Below are 15,432 nucleotides of genomic sequence, written 5' to 3'. Positions count from 1 at the left end.
GCTCTATACAGTACAGTACCATCAGCTCTGTGTTGTACCAGCTCTATACAGTACAGTACCATCAGCTCTGTGATATACCAGCTCTATACAGTACAGTACCATCAGCTCTGTATTGTACCAGCTCTATACAGTAGAGTACCATCAGCTCTGTGTTGTACCAGCTCTATACAGTACAGTACCATCAGCTCTGTGTTGTACCAGCCAGCTCTATACAGTACAGTACCATCAGCTCTGTGTTATACCAGCTCCATACAGTACAGTACCATCAGCTCTGTGTTGTACCAGCCAGCTCTATACAGTACAGTACTATCAGCTCTGTCTTATACCAGCTCTATACAGTACAGTACCATCAGCACAGTGTTATACCAGCTCTATATAGTACAGTACCATCAGCTGTGTTGTACCAGCTCTATACAGTACAGTACCATCAGCTCTGTGTTGTACCAGCTCTATACAGTACAGTACCATCAGCTCTGTGTTGTACCAGCTCTATACAGTACAGTACCATCAGCTCTGTGATATACCAGCTCTATATAGTACAGTACCACCAGCTCTGTGTTATACCAGCTCTATACAGTACAGTACCATCAGCTCTGTGTTGTACCAGCTCTATACAGTACAGTTCCATCAGCTCTGTGTTATACCTTGCCAGCTCTATACAGTACAGTAACATCACCTCTGTGTTATACCAGCCAGCTCTATACAGTACAGTAACATCAGCTCTGTATTGTACCAGCCAGAACTATACAGTGCAGTACCATCAGCTCTGTGATATACCAGCTCTATATAGTACAGTACCATCAGCTCTGTTTTATACCAGCTCTATACAGTACAGTACCATCAGCTCTGTGTTATACAAGCTCTATACAGTACAGTACCATCAGCTCTGTTTTATACCAGCTCTATACAGTACAGTACCATCAACTCTGTGTTATCCAGCCAGCTCTATACAGTACAATACCATCAGCTCTGTGTTATACCAACCAGCTCTATACAGTACAGCACCATCAGCTCTGTGTTATACCAGCTCTATACAGTACAGTACCATCAGCTCTGTGTTGTACCAGCCAGCTCTATACAGTACAGTACCATCAACTCTGTTTTATACAAGCTCTATACAGTACAGTACCATCAGCTCTGTTTTATACCAGCTCTATACAGTACAGTACCATAAACTCTGTGTTATCCAGCCAGCTCTATACAGTACAATACCATCAGCTCTGTGTTATACCAACCAGCTCTATACAGTACAGCACCATCAGCTCTGTGTTATACCAGCTCTATACAGTACAGTACCATCAGCTCTGTGTTGTACCAGCCAGCTCTATACAGTACAGTACCATCATCTCTGTGTTATACCAGCCAGCTCTATACAGTACAGTACCATCAGCTCTGTGTTATACCAGCCAGCTCTATACAGTACAGTACCATCAGCTCTGTGTTATACCAGCTCTATACAGTACAGAACCATCAACTCTGTGTTATACCAGCCAGCTCTATACAGAACAGTACCATCAGCACTGTGATATGCCAGCTCTATACAGTACAGTACCATCAGCTCTTTGTTATACCAGCTCTATACAGTACAGTAACATGACCTCTGTGATATACCAGCCAGCTCTATACAGTACAGTACCATCAGCTCTGTGATATACCAGCTCTATACAGTACAGTACCATCAGCTCTGTGATATACCAGCTCTATACAGTACAGTAACATCAGCTCTGTTATATACCTGCCAGCTCTATACAGTACAGTACCATCAGCTCTGTGATATACCAGCTCTATACAGTAAAGTACCATCAGCTCTGTGATATACCAGCTCTATACAGTACAGTACCATCAGCTCTGTGATAGACCAGCTCTATACAGCACAGTACCATCAGCTCTGTGATATACCAGCTCTATACAGTACAGTACCATCAGCTCTGTGTTTTACCAACCAGCTCTATACAGTACAGTATCATCAGCTCTGTGATATACCAGCTCTATATAGTAGAGTACCATCAGCTCTGTGTTATACCAGCCAGCTCTAAACAGTACAGTACCATCAGCTCTGTGTTATACCAGCTCTATACAGTACAGTACCATCAGCTCTGTGATATACCAGCCAGCTCTATACAGTACAGTACCATCAGCTCTGTGTTGTACCAGCTCTATACAGTACTGTACCATCAGCTCTGTGTTATACCAGCTCTATACAGTACAGTACCATCAGCTCTGTGTTGTACCAGCTCTATACAGTACAGTACCATCAGCTCTGTGTTATACCAGCCAGCTCTATACAGTACAGTACCATCAGCTCTGTGTTGTACCAGCTCTATACAGTACAGTATCATCAGCTCTGTGTTGTACCAGCTCTATACAGTACAGTACCATCAGCTCTGTGTTGTACCAGCTCTATACAGTACAGTACCATCAGCTCTGTGATATACCAGCTCTATACAGTACAGTGCCATCAGCTCTGTGTTGTACCAGCTCTATACAGTACAGTACCATCAGCTCTGTGTTGTACCAGCTCTATACAGTACAATACCATCAGCTCTGTGTTGTACGAGCTCTATACAGTACAGTACCATCAGCTCTTTATTGTACCAGCTCTATACAGTACAGTACCATCAGCTCTGTGATATACCAGCTCTATACAGTACAGTACCATCAGCTCTGTGTTGTACCAGCCAGCTCTATACAGTACAGTACCATCAGCTCTGTGATATACCAGCTCTATACAGTACAGTACCATCAGCTCTGTGTTGTACCAGCCAGCTCTATACAGTACAGTACCATCAGCTCTGTGTTATACCAGCTCCATACAGTACAGTACCATAAGCTCTGTGTTATACCAGCTCTATACAGTACAGTACCATCAGCTCTGTGTTGTACCAGCTCTATACAGTACAGTACCATCAGCTCTGTGTTATACCAGCTCTATACAGTACAGTACCATCAGCTCTGTGTTGTACCAGCTCTATATAGTACAGTACCATCAGCTCTGTGTTATACCAGCTCTATATAGTACAGTAACATCAGCTCTGTGTTGTACCAGCCAGCTCTATACAGTACAATACCATCAGCTCTGTGTTATACCAGCCAGCTCTATAAAGTACAGTACCATCAGCTCTGTGATATACCAGCTCTATACAGTACAGTTCCATCAGCTCTGTGTTATACCTGCTCTATACCGTACAGTACCATCAGCTCTGTGTTATACCAGCTCTATACAGTACAGTACCATCAACTCTGTGATATACCAGCTCTATATAGTAGAGTACCATCAGCTCTGTGTTATACCAGCCAGCTCTAAACAGTACAGTACCATCAGCTCTGTGTTATACCAGCTCTATACAGTACAGTACCATCAGCTCTGTGATATACCAGCCAGCTCTATACAGTACAGTACCATCAGCTCTGTGTTGTACCAGCTCTATACAGTACTGTACCATCAGCTCTGTGTTATACCAGCTCTATACAGTACAGTACCATCAGCTCTGTGTTGTACCAGCTCTATACAGTACAGTACCATCAGCTCTGTGATATACCAGCCAGCTCTATACAGTACAGTATCATCAGCTCTGTGATATACCAGCTCTATACAGTACAGTGCCATCAGCTCTGTATTGTACCAGCTCTATACAGTACAGTACCATCAGCTCTGTGTTGTACCAGCTCTATACAGTACAGTACCATCAGCTCTGTGTTATATCAGCTCTATACAGTACAGTACCATCAGCTCTGTGTTGTACCAGCTCTATACAGTACAGTACCATCAGCTCTGTGATATACCAGCTCTATACAGTACAGTACCATCAGCTCTGTATTGTACCAGCTCTATACAGTAGAGTACCATCAGCTCTGTGTTGTACCAGCTCTATACAGTACAGTACCATCAGCTCTGTGTTGTACCAGCCAGCTCTATACAGTACAGTACCATCAGCTCTGTGTTATACCAGCTCCATACAGTACAGTACCATCAGCTCTGTGTTGTACCAGCCAGCTCTATACAGTACAGTACTATCAGCTCTGTCTTATACCAGCTCTATACAGTACAGTACCATCAGCACAGTGTTATACCAGCTCTATATAGTACAGTACCATCAGCTGTGTTGTACCAGCTCTATACAGTACAGTACCATCAGCTCTGTGTTGTACCAGCTCTATAAAGTACAGTACCATCAGCTCTGTGTTGTACCAGCTCTATACAGTACAGTACCATCAGCTCTGTGATATAGCAGCTCTATATAGTACAGTACCACCAGCTCTGTGTTATACCAGCTCTATACAGTACAGTACCATCAGCTCTGTGTTGTACCAGCTCTATACAGTACAGTTCCATCAGCTCTGTGTTATACCTTGCCAGCTCTATACAGTACAGTAACATCACCTCTGTGTTATACCAGCCAGCTCTATACAGTACAGTAACATCAGCTCTGTATTGTACCAGCCAGAACTATACAGTGCAGTACCATCAGCTCTGTGATATACCAGCTCTATATAGTACAGTACCATCAGCTCTGTTTTATACCAGCTCTATACAGTACAGTACTATCAGCTCTGTGTTATACAAGCTCTATACAGTACAGTACCATCAGCTCTGTTTTATACCAGCTCTATACAGTACAGTACCATCAACTCTGTGTTATCCAGCCAGCTCTATACAGTACAATACCATCAGCTCTGTGTTATACCAACCAGCTCTATACAGTACAGCACCATCAGCTCTGTGTTATACCAGCTCTATACAGTACAGTACCATCAGCTCTGTGTTGTACCAGCCAGCTCTATACAGTACAGTACCATCAACTCTGTTTTATACAAGCTCTATACAGTACAGTACCATCAGCTCTGTTTTATACCAGCTCTATACAGTACAGTACCATAAACTCTGTGTTATCCAGCCAGCTCTATACAGTACAATACCATCAGCTCTGTGTTATACCAACCAGCTCTATACAGTACAGCACCATCAGCTCTGTGTTATACCAGCTCTATACAGTACAGTACCATCAGCTCTGTGTTGTACCAGCCAGCTCTATACAGTACAGTACCATCATCTCTGTGTTATACCAGCCAGCTCTATACAGTACAGTACCATCAGCTCTGTGTTATACCAGCCAGCTCTATACAGTACAGTACCATCAGCTCTGTGTTATACCAGCTCTATACAGTACAGAACCATCAACTCTGTGTTATACCAGCCAGCTCTATACAGAACAGTACCATCAGCACTGTGATATGCCAGCTCTATACAGTACAGTACCATCAGCTCTTTGTTATACCAGCTCTATACAGTACAGTAACATGACCTCTGTGATATACCAGCCAGCTCTATACAGTACAGTACCATCAGCTCTGTGATATACCAGCTCTATACAGTACAGTACCATCAGCTCTGTGATATACCAGCTCTATACAGTACAGTAACATCAGCTCTGTTATATACCTGCCAGCTCTATACAGTACAGTACCATCAGGCTCTGTGATATACCAGCTCTATACAGTAAAGTACCATCAGCTCTGTGATATACCAGCTCTATACAGTACAGTACCATCAGCTCTGTGATAGACCAGCTCTATACAGCACAGTACCATCAGCTCTGTGATATACCAGCTCTATACAGTACAGTACCATCAGCTCTGTGTTTTACCAACCAGCTCTATACAGTACAGTATCATCAGCTCTGTGATATACCAGCTCTATATAGTAGAGTACCATCAGCTCTGTGTTATACCAGCCAGCTCTAAACAGTACAGTACCATCAGCTCTGTGTTATACCAGCTCTATACAGTACAGTACCATCAGCTCTTTGATATACCAGCCAGCTCTATACAGTACAGTACCATCAGCTCTGTGTTGTACCAGCTCTATACAGTACTGTACCATCAGCTCTGTGTTATACCAGCTCTATACAGTACAGTACCATCAGCTCTGTGTTGTACCAGCTCTATACAGTACAGTACCATCAGCTCTGTGTTATACCAGCCAGCTCTATACAGTACAGTACCATCAGCTCTGTGTTGTACCAGCTCTATACAGTACAGTACCATCAGCTCTGTGATGTACCAGCTCTATACAGTACAGTGCCATCAGCTCTGTGTTGTACCAGCTCTATACAGTACAGTACCATCAGCTCTGTGTTGTACCAGCTCTATACAGTACAGTGCCATCAGCTCTGTGTTGTACGAGCTCTATACAGTACAGTACCATCAGCTCTTTGTTGTACCAGCTCTATACAGTACAGTACCATCAGCTCTGTGATATACCAGCTCTATACAGTACAGTACCATCAGCTCTGTGTTGTACCAGCCAGCTCTATACAGTACAGTACCATCAGCTCTGTGATATACCAGCTCTATACAGTACAGTACCATCAGCTCTGTGTTGTACCAGCCAGCTCTATACAGTACAGTACCATCAGCTCTGTGTTATACCAGCTCCATACAGTACAGTACCATAAGCTCTGTTTTATACCAGCACTATACAGTACAGTACCATCAGCTCTGTGTTGTACCAGCTCTATACAGTACAGTACCATCAGCTCTGTGTTATACCAGCTCTATACAGTACAGTACCATCAGCTCTGTGTTGTACCAGCTCTATATAGTACAGTACCATCAGCTCTGTGTTATACCAGCTCTATATAGTACAGTAACATCAGCTCTGTGTTGTACCAGCCAGCTCTATACAGTACAATACCATCAGCTCTGTGTTATACCAGCCAGCTCTATAAAGTACAGTACCATCAGCTCTGTGATATACCAGCTCTATACAGTACAGTTCCATCAGCTCTGTGTTATACCTGCTCTATACCGTACAGTACCATCAGCTCTGTGTTATACCAGCTCTATACAGTACAGTACCATCAACTCTGTGATATACCAGCTCTATATAGTAGAGTACCATCAGCTCTGTGTTATACCAGCCAGCTCTAAACAGTACAGTACCATCAGCTCTGTGTTATACCAGCTCTATACAGTACAGTACCATGAGCTCTGTGATATACCAGCCAGCTCTATACAGTACAGTACCATCAGCTCTGTGTTGTACCAGCTCTATACAGTACTGTACCATCAGCTCTGTGTTATACCAGCTCTATACAGTACAGTACCATCAGCTCTGTGTTGTACCAGCTCTATACAGTACAGTACCATCAGCTCTGTGTTATACCAGCCAGCTCTATACAGTACAGTACCATCAGCTCTGTGTTGTACCAGCTCTATACAGTACAGTATCATCAGCTCTGTGTTGTACCAGCTCTATACAGTACAGTACCATCAGCTCTGTGTTGTACCAGCTCTATACAGTACAGTACCATCAGCTCTGTGATATACCAGCTCTATACAGTACAGTGCCATCAGCTCTGTGTTGTACCAGCTCTATACAGTACAGTACCATCAGCTCTGTGTTGTACCAGCTCTATACAGTACAATACCATCAGCTCTGTGTTGTACGAGCTCTATACAGTACAGTACCATCAGCTCTTTATTGTACCAGCTCTATACAGTACAGTACCATCAGCTCTGTGATATACCAGCTCTATACAGTACAGTACCATCAGCTCTGTGTTGTACCAGCCAGCTCTATACAGTACAGTACCATCAGCTCTGTGATATACCAGCTCTATACAGTACAGTACCATTAGCTCTGTGTTGTACCAGCCAGCTCTATACAGTACAGTACCATCAGCTCTGTGTTATACCAGCTCCATACAGTACAGTACCATCAGCTCTGTGTTGTACCAGCTCTATACAGTACAGTACCATCAGCTCTGTGTTGTACCAGCTCTATACAGTACAGTACCATCAGCTCTGTGTTATACCAGCTCTATACAGTACAGTACCATCAGCTCTGTGTTGTACCAGCTCTATACAGTACAGTACCATCAGCTCTGTGTTGTACCAGCCAGCTCTATACAGTACAGTACCATCAGCTCTGTGTTGTACCAGCTCTATACAGTACAGTACCATCAGCTCTGTGTTGTACCAGCTCTATACAGTACAGTACCATCAGCTCTGTGATATACCAGCTCTATACAGTACAGTACCATCAGCTCTGTGATGTACCAGCGCTCTATACAGTACAGTGCCATCAGCTCTGTGTTGTACCAGCTCTATACAGTACAGTACCATCAGCTCTGTGTTGTACCAGCCAGCTCTATACAGTACAGTACCATCAGCTCTGTGATATACCAGCTCTATACAGTACAGTACCATCAGCTGTGTTGTACCAGCCAGCTCTATACAGTACAGTACCATCAGCTCTGTGTTATACCAGCTCCATACAGTACAGTACCATCAGCTCTGTGTTGTACCAGCCAGCTCTATACAGTACAGTACCATCAGCTCTGTGTTGTACCAGCTCTATACAGTACAGTACCATCAGCTCTGTGATATACCAGCTCTATATAGTACAGTAACATCAGCTCTGTGTTGTACCAGCCAGCTCTATACAGTACAATACCATCAGCTCTGTGTTATACCAGCCAGCTCTATAAAGTACAGTACCATCAGCTCTGTGATATACCAGCTCTATACAGTACAGTTCCATCAGCTCTGTGGTATACCTGCTCTTTACCGTACAGTACCATCAGCTCTGTGTTATACCAGCTCTATACAGTACAGTACCATCAACTCTGTGATATACCAGCTCTATATAGTAGAGTACCATCAGCTCTGTGTTATACCAGCCAGCTCTAAACAGTACAGTACCATCAGCTCTGTGTTATACCAGCTCTATACAGTACAGTACCATGAGCTCTGTGATATACCAGCCAGCTCTATACAGTACAGTACCATCAGCTCTGTGTTGTACCAGCTCTATACAGTACTGTACCATCAGCTCTGTGTTATACCAGCTCTATACAGTACAGTACCATCAGCTCTGTGTTGTACCAGCTCTATACAGTACAGTACCATCAGCTCTGTGTTATACCAGCCAGCTCTATACAGTACAGTACCATCAGCTCTGTGTTGTACCAGCTCTATACAGTACAGTATCATCAGCTCTGTGTTGTACCAGCTCTATACAGTACAGTACCATCAGCTCTGTGTTGTACCAGCTCTATACAGTACAGTACCATCAGCTCTGTGATATACCAGCTCTATACAGTACAGTGCCATCAGCTCTGTGTTGTACCAGCTCTATACAGTACAGTACCATCAGCTCTGTGTTGTACCAGCTCTATACAGTACAATACCATCAGCTCTGTGTTGTACGAGCTCTATACAGTACAGTACCATCAGCTCTTTATTGTACCAGCTCTATACAGTACAGTACCATCAGCTCTGTGATATACCAGCTCTATACAGTACAGTACCATCAGCTCTGTGTTGTACCAGCCAGCTCTATACAGTACAGTACCATCAGCTCTGTGATATACCAGCTCTATACAGTACAGTACCATTAGCTCTGTGTTGTACCAGCCAGCTCTATACAGTACAGTACCATCAGCTCTGTGTTATACCAGCTCCATACAGTACAGTACCATAAGCTCTGTTTTATACCAGCTCTATACAGTACAGTACCATCAGCTCTGTGTTGTACCAGCTCTATACAGTACAGTACCATCAGCTCTGTGTTATACCAGCTCTATACAGTACAGTACCATCAGCTCTGTGTTGTACCAGCTATATATAGTACAGTACCATCAGCTCTGTGTTATACCAGCCAGCTCTATACAGTACAGTACCATCAGCTCTGTGTTGTACCAGCTCTATACAGTACAGTATCATCGGCTCTGTGTTGTACCAGCTCTATACAGTACAGTACCATCAGCTCTGTGTTGTACCAGCTCTATACAGTACAGTACCATCAGCTCTGTGATATACCAGCTCTATACAGTACAGTGCCATCAGCTCTGTGTTGTACCAGCTCTATACAGTACAGTACCATCAGCTCTGTGTTGTACCAGCTCTATACAGTACAGTACCATCAGCTCTGTGTTGTACGAGCTCTATACAGTACAGTACCATCAGCTCTTTATTGTACCAGCCAGCTCTATACAGTACAGTACCATCAGCTCTGTGATATACCAGCTCCATACAGTACAGTACCATCAGCTCTGTGTTGTACCAGCCAGCTCTATACAGTACAGTACCATCAGCTCTGTGATATACCAGCTCTATACAGTACAGTAGCTCTATACAGTACAGTACCATCAGCTCTGTGTTGTACCAGCCAGCTCTATACAGTACAGTACCATCAGCTCTGTGTTATACCAGCTCCATACAGTACAGTACCATAAGCTCTGTTTTATACCAGCTCTATACAGTACAGTACCATCAGCTCTGTGTTGTACCAGCTCTATACAGTACAGTACCATCAGCTCTGTGTTATACCAGCTCTATACAGTACAGTACCATCAGCTCTGTGTTGTACCAGCTCTATATAGTACAGTACCATCAGCTCTGTGTTATACCAGCCAGCTCTATACAGTACAGTACCATCAGCTCTGTGTTGTACCAGCTCTATACAGTACAGTATCATCGGCTCTGTGTTGTACCAACTCTATACAGTACAGTACCATCAGCACTGTGTTGTACCAGCTCTATACAGTACAGTACCATCAGCTCTGTGATATACCAGCTCTATACAGTACAGTGCCATCAGCTCTGTGTTGTACCAGCTCTATACAGTACAGTACCATCAGCTCTGTGATATACCAGCTCTATACAGTACAGTACCATCAGCTGTGTTGTACCAGCCAGCTCTATACAGTACAGTACCATCAGCTCTGTGTTATACCAACTCCATACAGTACAGTACCATCAGCTCTGTGTTGTACCAGCCAGCTCTATACAGTACAGTACCATCAGCTCTGTGTTGTACCAGCTCTATACAGTACAGTACCATCAGCTCTGTGATATACCAGCTCTATATAGTACAGTAACATCAGCTCTGTGTTGTACCAGCCAGCTCTATACAGTACAATACCATCAGCTCTGTGTTATACCAGCCAGCTCTATAAAGTACAGTACCATCAGCTCTGTGATATACCAGCTCTATACAGTACAGTTCCATCAGCTCTGTGTTATACCTGCTCTATACCGTACAGTACCATCAGCTCTGTGTTATACCAGCTCTATACAGTACAGTACCATCAACTCTGTGATATACCAGCTCTATATAGTAGAGTACCATCAGCTCTGTGTTATACCAGCCAGCTCTAAACAGTACAGTACCATCAGCTCTGTGTTATACCAGCTCTATACAGTACAGTACCATGAGCTCTGTGATATACCAGCCAGCTCTATACAGTACAGTACCATCAGCTCTGTGTTGTACCAGCTCTATACAGTACTGTACCATCAGCTCTGTGTTATACCAGCTCTATACAGTACAGTACCATCAGCTCTGTGTTGTACCAGCTCTATACAGTACAGTACCATCAGCTCTGTGTTATACCAGCCAGCTCTATACAGTACAGTACCATCAGCTCTGTGTTGTACCAGCTCTATACAGTACAGTATCATCAGCTCTGTGTTGTACCAGCTCTATACAGTACAGTACCATCAGCTCTGTGTTGTACCAGCTCTATACAGTACAGTACCATCAGCTCTGTGATATACCAGCTCTATACAGTACAGTGCCATCAGCTCTGTGTTGTACCAGCTCTATACAGTACAGTACCATCAGCTCTGTGTTGTACCAGCTCTATACAGTACAATACCATCAGCTCTGTGTTGTACGAGCTCTATACAGTACAGTACCATCAGCTCTTTATTGTACCAGCTCTATACAGTACAGTACCATCAGCTCTGTGATATACCAGCTCTATACAGTACAGTACCATCAGCTCTGTGTTGTACCAGCCAGCTCTATACAGTACAGTACCATCAGCTCTGTGATATACCAGCTCTATACAGTACAGTACCATTAGCTCTGTGTTGTACCAGCCAGCTCTATACAGTACAGTACAATCAGCTCTGTGTTATACCAGCTCCATACAGTACAGTACCATAAGCTCTGTTTTATACCAGCTCTATACAGTACAGTACCATCAGCTCTGTGTTGTACCAGCTCTATACAGTACAGTACCATCAGCTCTGTGTTATACCAGCTCTATACAGTACAGTACCATCAGCTCTGTGTTGTACCAGCTATATATAGTACAGTACCATCAGCTCTGTGTTATACCAGCCAGCTCTATACAGTACAGTACCATCAGCTCTGTGTTGTACCAGCTCTATACAGTACAGTATCATCGGCTCTGTGTTGTACCAGCTCTATACAGTACAGTACCATCAGCACTGTGTTGTACGAGCTCTATACAGTACAGTACCATCAGCTCTGTGATATACCAGCTCTATACAGTACAGTGCCATCAGCTCTGTGTTGTACCAGCTCTATACAGTACAGTACCATCAGCTCTGTGTTGTACCAGCTCAATACAGTACAGTACCATCAGCTCTGTGATATACCAGCTCTATACAGTACAGTACCATCAGCTGTGTTGTACCAGCCAGCTCTATACAGTACAGTACCATCAGCTCTGTGTTATACCAACTCCATACAGTACAGTACCATCAGCTCTGTGTTGTACCAGCCAGCTCTATACAGTACAGTACCATCAGCTCTGTGTTGTACCAGCTCTATACAGTACAGTACCATCAGCTCTGTGATATACCAGCTCTATACAGTACAGTACCATTAGCTCTGTGTTGTACCAGCCAGCTCTATACAGTACAGTACCATCAGCTCTGTGTTATACCAGCTCCATACAGTACAGTACCATAAGCTCTGTTTTATACCAGCTCTATACAGTACAGTACCATCAGCTCTGTGTTGTACCAGCTCTATACAGTACAGTACCATCAGCTCTGTGTTATACCAGCTCTATACAGTACAGTACCATCAGCTCTGTGTTGTACCAGCTCTATATAGTACAGTACCATCAGCTCTGTGTTATACCAGCCAGCTCTATACAGTACAGTACCATCAGCTCTGTGTTGTACCAGCTCTATACAGTACAGTATCATCGGCTCTGTGTTGTACCAGCTCTATACAGTACAGTACCATCAGCACTGTGTTGTACCAGCTCTATACAGTACAGTACCATCAGCTCTGTGATATACCAGCTCTATACAGTACAGTGCCATCAGCTCTGTGTTGTACCAGCTCTATACAGTACAGTACCATCAGCTCTGTGTTGTACCAGCTCTATACAGTACAGTACCATCAGCTCTGTGATATACCAGCTCTATACAGTACAGTACCATCAGCTGTGTTGTACCAGCCAGCTCTATACAGTACAGTACCATCAGCTCTGTGTTATACCAACTCCATACAGTACAGTACCATCAGCTCTGTGTTGTACCAGCCAGCTCTATACAGTACAGTACCATCAGCTCTGTGTTGTACCAACTCTATACAGTACAGTACCATCAGCTCTGTGTTGTACCAGCTCTATACAGTACAGTACCATCAGCTCTGTGATATACCAGCTCTATACAGTACAGTGCCATCAGCTCTGTGTTGTACCAGCCAGCTCTATACAGTACAGTACCATCAGCTCTGTGTTGTACCAGCTCCATACAGTACAGTACCATCAGCTCTGTTATATACCAGCTCTATACAGTACAGTACCATCAGCTCTGTGTTGTACCAGCCAGCTCTATACAGTACAGTACCATCAGCTCTGTGTTATACCAGCTCCATACAGTACAGTACCATCAGCTCTGTGTTGTACCAGCCAGCTCTATACAGTACAGTACCATCAGCTCTGTGTTGTACCAACTCTATACAGTACAGTACCATCAGCACTGTGTTGTACCAGCTCTATACAGTACAGTACCATCAGCTCTGTGATATACCAGCTCTATACAGTACAGTGCCATCAGCTCTGTGTTGTACCAGCTCTATACAGTACAGTACCATCAGCTCTGTGTTGTACCAGCTCTATACAGTACAGTACCATCAGCTCTGTGATATACCAGCTCTATACAGTACAGTACCATCAGCTGTGTTGTACCAGCCAGCTCTATACAGTACAGTACCATCAGCTCTGTGTTATACCAACTCCATACAGTACAGTACCATCAGCTCTGTGTTGTACCAGCCAGCTCTATACAGTACAGTACCATCAGCTCTGTGTTGTACCAGCTCTATACAGTACAGCTAGCCATCAGCTCTGTGCTTGTACCAGCCAGCTCTATACAGTACAGTACCATCAGCTCTGTGTTATATCAACTCCATACAGTACAATACCATCAGCTCTGTGTTATACCAGCTCTATACAGTACAGTACCACCAGCACTGTGTTATACCAGCTCTATATAGTACAGTACCATCAGCTCTGTGTTGTACCAGCTCTATACAGTACAGTACCATCAGCTCTGTGTTGTACCAGCTCTATACAGTACAGTACCATCAGCTCTGTGATATACCAGCTCTATACAGTACAGTACCATCAGCTCTGTGTTGTACCAGCTCTATACAGTACAGTACCATCAGCTCTGTTTTGTACCAGCTCTATACAGTAGAGTACCATCAGCTCTGTGTTGTACCAGCTCTATACAGTACAGGACCATCAGCTCTGTGTTGTACCAGCCAGCTCTATACAGTACAGTACTATCAGCTCTGTGTTATACCAGCTCCATACAGTACAGTACCATCAGCACAGTGTTATACCAGCTCTATATAGTACAGTACCATCAGCTCTGTGTTGTACCAGCTCTATACAGTACAGTACCATCAACTCTGTGTTATACCAGCCAGCTCTATACAGTACAGTAACATCACCTCTGTGTTATTCCAGCCAGCTCTATACAGTACAGTAACATCAGCTCTGTATTGTACCAGCCAGCTCTATACAGTACAGTACCATCAGCTCTGTGATATACCAGCTCTATATAGTACAGTACCATCAGCTCTGTGTTATACCAGACAGCTCTATACAGTATAGTACCATCAGCTCTGTGTTATACCAGCTCTATACAGTACAGTACCATCAGCTCTGTGTTATACAAGCTCAATACAGTACAGTAGCATCAGCTCTGTGTTATACCAGCTCTATACAGTACAGTAACATCAGCTCTGTGTTATACCAGCCAGCTCTATACAGTACAGTGCCATCAGCTCTGTGTTATACCAGCCAGCTATATTTAGTACAGTACCATCAGCTCTGTGTTATACCAGCTCTATATAGTACAGTGCCATCAGCTCTGTGTTATACCAGCCAGCTCTATACAGTACAGTACCATCAGCTCTGTGTTGTACCAGCCAGCTCTATACAGTACAGTACCATCAGCTCTGTGTTATACCAGCTCTATACAGTACAGTACCATCAGCTCTGTGTTATACCAGCTCTATACAGTTCAGTACCATCAGCTCTGTGTTATACTCGCCAGCTCTATACCATACAGTACCATCAGCTCTGTGTTATACCAGCTCTATACAGTACAGTACCATCAACTCTGTGTTATACCAGCCAGCTC

This window comes from Salmo salar, chromosome 17 (assembly GCF_965601325.2).
Source record: "Salmo salar chromosome 17, fSalSal1, whole genome shotgun sequence".
In the NCBI taxonomy this organism is placed as follows: domain Eukaryota; kingdom Metazoa; phylum Chordata; class Actinopteri; order Salmoniformes; family Salmonidae; genus Salmo; species Salmo salar.
Note: the sequence above shows the minus strand (reverse complement) of the source record.